Below are 6,000 nucleotides of genomic sequence, written 5' to 3' on the forward strand. Positions count from 1 at the left end.
TGTCAGAGCGGTGTTGGGGCGATGTCAGGGCGGTATCAGGGTGGTGTCAGGGTGGTGAGGGAGCGGTGTCAGAGCGGTGTCAGCGCTGTATCAGGGCTGTGTCAGGGCTGTATCAAGGCTCTGTGGGGGCTATGTCCAAGCTATGTTTGGGCTTTATCAGGGCTGTGTCTGGGCTGTGCCTGGGCTGTTTCACGGCTGTGTCCGGGCTGGTTTTGGATTTTATCGGGGCGGTATCTGGGCTGTTTCACGGCTCTGTCCGGGCGCTCTGAGAGCGGTGTCGGGAGCCCCGGCCCTCCCCGAGCCTGCCGCAGGCAATGAGAGATGTCACAGTCACAGCTTTACCCCGAGCTGAGGGCACCGAGCCTGCACAGCCCTTGGCACCAGCACAGGGACACGGAGCTGCTGCAGGGCTGGAGCCAAGCTGGGAGAGCTGGGGGTGCTCACCTGGGCAGGAGAAGGATCCAGGGAGAGCTCCGAGCCCCTGGCAGGGCCTGAAGGGGCTCCAGGAGAGCTGGACAGGGACTGGGGACAAGGCATGGAGGGACAGGACACAGGGAATGGCTTCAAAGTAGGATTGGATGGGATACTGGGAATCAGGAATTGTTCCCTGGCAGGGGCTGGGATGGAATTCCCAGATTTGCTGTGGCTGCCCCTGGATCCCTGGCAGTTCCCAGTGCCAGGTTGCACATTGGGGCTGGAGCAGCCTGGGACAGTGGGAGGTGGCACTGGGTGGGATTTGTGGTCCCTCCCAACCCAAACTATTCCATGATTCTGTTATTGTCTGGGGAGGAAGAATCTCTCTTTTGCAGCAGTTTGTCCATTTCTCAAATGTTCTGTTGAGTGCTGCAGTGAACATTAAATACAGTGTCAATGTTACAGCCTCTGAACTGGGGCTTGGGCTCAGCTCCTTTTTGTCAGCCACAGGTTCTGATCACAATATTCAAGAGCTCCTCTTCTCTTTTTTTGTTTCATATTTTCCATGGGCCTGCCCAGCTGCAGGGAGGGAGGTAAAGTCAGGTGTTCACCTTTCACTTCCCACCCCCTCAAACACAAACTCCTCAGTGGCCAGAGCAGTGTTTTCAGAAAGGAGGATTTGAAACTCTGGTGGGCAAAGGTCTGTGACCTTGACATCCTGGCTGTTATAAACAGGACAGGCTTTGCTTCTTAGGGGGAACACTGACAGACTTTTGGATAAAGATGTTCCTGGCTGCAGCTGCTGCCTCTTGTGCCATGGGGTGCTGCACCTACTCTGACCATGTCTGCTGATCTCAGGGTCCCAGAATTCCAGAATCTGGGGACAGATTCTGGACACCTGGGGACACCCAGGGACAGCCAGGGACGTGTGGGGACACCCAGGGACAGCCAGGGACATGTGGGGACAGCCAAGGACACCCAGGGCTGAGGGCTCCTCTCCAGGCTGAGCAGCCCCAGCTCCCTCAGCCTCTCCTGGGCACGGAGATGCTCCAGGCACCCAGGATTGCTGAGCCCGTAGGAGATCAATCCATGGCTGTCACAGCCTGTGAGGGACATTGCTGAGCATGAGCCAGACTCATCCTGGGAGGATTGGTTACCTGCTGCCCCAGGTTGATAAGGAAACATGATTATGGCAAGATCATTATGTAACCACACCTCAGGGCAACCACTGTGCCACGTAGGCCGTGAACCACAACTGCTGAACCACTGCTACAAACATTTTATAACTCTATGACTAAATATCTACAGTTCATCTTCTGCTGAGTTTGAATACAATTTCCTTAGTGATGTTCCAGAGGAAAGGAGCAGAAGCTGGTGTAGCTCAGGCTGTGAGGTGAGAAGTGCTATCTGCAGAGCACAGGCAGCCAGGGGAGGACAATGTGTGTCCCTGTGGCCATTGATATCTGTCCCAAAACCCTCCTGTGATGGAGGAAACCAGGCCCTTTGGGCTCTGCTGGGTTTATTTCTGCTGGCTGACAGACAAAGGAGACATAATTTGGTGGTTCCTTCTCCTGTCAGCTCTGGACGAGGATGAAAGGGGCAAATACAGCATTTCATCTCGTGTGAAAAGTGTAGGAGCAGCGGGCCAGGAAGGAGGGACCCCAGGGAGCCAAGAGCGATCAGATCTATCTACCCCTTCCCAAAGGGATTTTTAATATCCCCTTTCTCAGGCAACATCACCTCTGTGTGTGTGCATATATATACATATATATGTACATATTTTTTTATTATTATTACTTATGTGAGGTTTTTTTGGTTGATGTTGTTGTTGTTGTTGTTTCATCATTAGAAAACTTTCCTTATCTGTGTTTCACTGCAGTGTTGCTCTCACCTCCCTCATGGACACAGTGCAGGTGATTCATTCCCTTCCTTGTCATTACTCTGCCATCAGACTTCCTTCCCCAGAGCACACAACATTTTTTTCATTGCAGAGTCTGTTCCTTGTCCTGCTCCTGACTGTCCCCAGCCCTGCTTCCAGCTCTCCACGAGGCCTCAGCAGTGCTGAAGAGCAGCAAGGATGATCTTTTGGCTCAGGCACTGCAATGATTTGCCCCACTGGGCAGGTTTGGAGTCACTGTCTCTGAAGTGTCCCAGAGCAGCCTGGATGTGGCCCCTGGGGACAGGGCTTGGGTTCATGCTGGTGCTGGGGTGTGAGTGGATGATCCTGAAGGGCTTTTCCAGCCCTGATTATTCTGAGATTAGGTTTGGAAGGACAGAAGTGTCCTGGGTGGCATAGACCAGGGTGGAAGAATGAGAAGAGCCTGCCATAAACCTCTTTTTACAGCCTGTGGTGCCTTCAAAATGTGTATTTTTGAACACATCTCCAAATTCCATCTTGATGGAAAATATTTAGAATTCCAGACTGGTTTGGGCTGGGAGGGACCTTAAAGTGGCACCCCTGCCATGGCAGGGACAGCTCCCACTGTCCCAGGCTGTTCCCAGCCCCAGTGTCCAACCTGGAACTGAACATTCCAGGGATCCAGGGGCAGCCACAGCTGCTCTGGGAATTCCATCCCAGCCCCTGTCCACCCTGCCAGGGAACAATTCCTAATTCCCAGTATCCCATCCAGTCCTACTTTGAAGCCATTCCCTGTGTCCTGTCCCTCCATGCCTTGTCCCCAATCCCTGTCCAGCTCTCCTGGAGCCCCTTCAGGCCCTGCCAGGGGCTCGGAGCTCTCCCTGGATCCTTCCCTTCTTCTCTCCCAGCTGGAATTCCACAGTGATCAGTGAGTTCTGCTCTGTTCAGGGAACTTCCAGAGCCTGCTTTCACCCTTAGGTCAGCACAGCTGAAAATCCAACCCACTGGAAATCCTGGTGGGATTCCCATCGCCTTTGTCACGACACTCACCCAGAAGGGAAAGCCAAGTCCCTCTCTGAGGAACTGTAACGTGGTTTCAAAAACTGTCACAGAACCAGAGGAGCAGAGAGGAGGGAGTGGAAATCAGGGAGGAGATTTGAGTGACGTCGTGGCAGAGCTGATGGGGAAATGGAAGAACTGGAAGTTGTTAATCAGATTCTTTGGTGCTTTCTGCACTGGACAATCCTGGGGTGGGTGATGCTCACGGGTGATGCTGGAGCAAGGATTTCCTCTCTCAAGCTTCCCCAGGGGCGTCTCCTCCCTCTTTGTGGTGCCATCATCATTCCATGCCCTCAGTGCCTGCTGTAATGGCTTGAGAGAATGCACAATGAACTCTTCAGGAACTCCAGTCCCTACGGAAGAATCATTTCCAGTACATTGCCAATAGGTGGCCCAAAGCTTGTGGATTATTCACAGTTCTTCCAGTAAAGCAGCTCTTTGCAGCCTTGTTTTTCACAACATCACAATCTCAAGGGAAGGAACCTTGCTCTGCACACCACTTATTCAATAATAATTTTCTAGGATGGTGAGTCCTAGAAAATGACAATTTGCCAGGTGATAATGGCTCTTTCCCAATCTGCCTCAGAAAAGAAAAAAAGCATGAACTTACAAGCACAAGTGCTTCTGGTTAAGAATCCATTTAAAACCTTTTCTAGAGCTTGGGATTACCTGAAAGCCTCTCTGACTCTGCTGTTCAGTGGGGCTCGTTCTGGATTGGGGCTCAGAACCTCCAGGACTTGCTGGGCAGGGAAGACCCCAAAGTTCCCAACAGGGAGAGATAAAAATGTGGAGCTGGGAGGTGACTGTGTCCCTGACCCCTTGGGTGGTCCTGGGCTCTGATTTCTCTGTCTCAGTGAAATTCTCCCTCCACTCCCCTGACTGGAATCCTCTGAACTCCTGTTCCTTTCTGTCTTCCCTCATTGCCCTATTCTGGAATCTGTTTTGCTCACCACAAGCTCAGACCCTTCTCCTCCAGTTTTCCCCACTTCCCTATTCTTTCATCATTCTGTTTTACTTTGCATTTCAGGTCTGGAATCTTTTCCCAAGCACTCCCAGGCCTTCCAGGGGTTCTGTTTTCCTCCTGGCTTTGCCAGAACACGCCACCATAGCAGAGCGAGCAGCCTCCAGCATCCCTCTGTACTTTACATCAGCACATGGTTAAAATTCACCCGATTTATTGATTTACTGTCATTGTAGTGTCCACAAGCTCAGCTCAAGATAAACTCTCCTCTGAATTGCTACCTCCCTCTAAATTATTGCTCCTCCTCTAAATTATTTCTTCCCTCTGAGACCCCAGGCTCGTGGGGGAGCTGTGGTGCCACCCAGCCCAAGTGGGGACAGCAGACGCTGCCCCTTGTCCCCAGGCCTGGCTCATGTTGTAACTCTCACAGCAGCTGTGGCTGAGGAAGAGGCCTCTCCCCTACAAAAGCTTTCCTGGGTGTGGGGCAGGAAGATTTCTGAACAACAACAGAGTGCAGGTCAGCCTGAAAAAAACCCCCACATCTGGGTTGACTTTAGCAGCTCACAAATCCTGAAAGTGTCCAAGGTGAGGCAGAGACAGCTCCCACTGCCCCGGGCTGCTCCAAACCCCAATGTCCAACCTGGAACTGAACATTCCAGGGATCCAGGGGCAGCCACAGCTGCTCTGGGCACCCTGGGCCTGTGCCATGGTGTCGTTGCAGACATTTTCCCTACTTCCATGGAATCTCGCAGTGTCCCTGAGCAGGCACAGCTGTAATTTCTGTTCTCTGGTTTCCCTCAGCAGTGAGCCTGTCCTGAAGTGGCTCTGCCTTATCTGTGCCTTATCTGCCCTCAGCAGAACCTTGGAAACAGCTGATGGATTGCAGCCACCTCCGACGACAGGAACTTGCTGTCCTGTGCAGAGCAGTTCCAGGAGCACTGAGGGAAAGGCAGGGAAACTCCCGCCCCTCACCAGCTCCATGTGCATTTTGCCACTCTGAAAGCCAAAATAAAAGGGTAAGAAAGGGGGCGAAAGAAAATATAGAAAGAAGTTGATGCTGTGGGAGGAGGGACAGGGAACACACAGGGAGCTGGATTTGTTCCTTGGTGATCCAGACACAGGATCAGCATAACCAGAGCAGCCTTGCGGAGAGGTGCAGAAAAGCACCAGTGGAACAAAATACCTTGAAAAAAAACCAACCCAATAAATTCCACATTCCTCATAAAAGCAGAATTTGACCGAAACTTAAGTGTGGAAAAACCAGGTACGGATTCCATAGAACCCCAGAATCCCCAAATCCCTGATGCTGGCACAGCCCTCCCAGCCCACGGAGTCCCAGCTGTGCCCCACGGCCACCTTGTCCCCAGCCCAGAGCACTGAGTGCCACGTCCAGGTGACACCTGCAGGGATGGGCACTGCAAACCTCCCTGGGCAGCTCTTGCCAAGGCCTGAGCACCCTTTCCATGGGGAAATTCCTGCTGCTGTCCCAGCTGAGCCTGCCCTGGCCCAGCCTGAGGCCGTTCCCTCTGCTCCTGTCCCTGTTCCTGGAGCAGAGCCCGACCCCCCCTCCCTGCCCCTCCTGTCAGGGAGCTGGGGACACTGGGAAGATCCTTCCTAAGCGTTCTCTGAGGGGAGCTGGGAGACAAAAGCTGATGGAATCAATTCCTATTTTCTTCCTGCAGCCACTCCCAAAAAGGAAATAGTTACA

This window comes from Cinclus cinclus, chromosome 2 (assembly GCF_963662255.1).
Source record: "Cinclus cinclus chromosome 2, bCinCin1.1, whole genome shotgun sequence".
NCBI classification, from domain to species: Eukaryota; Metazoa; Chordata; class Aves; order Passeriformes; family Cinclidae; genus Cinclus; species Cinclus cinclus.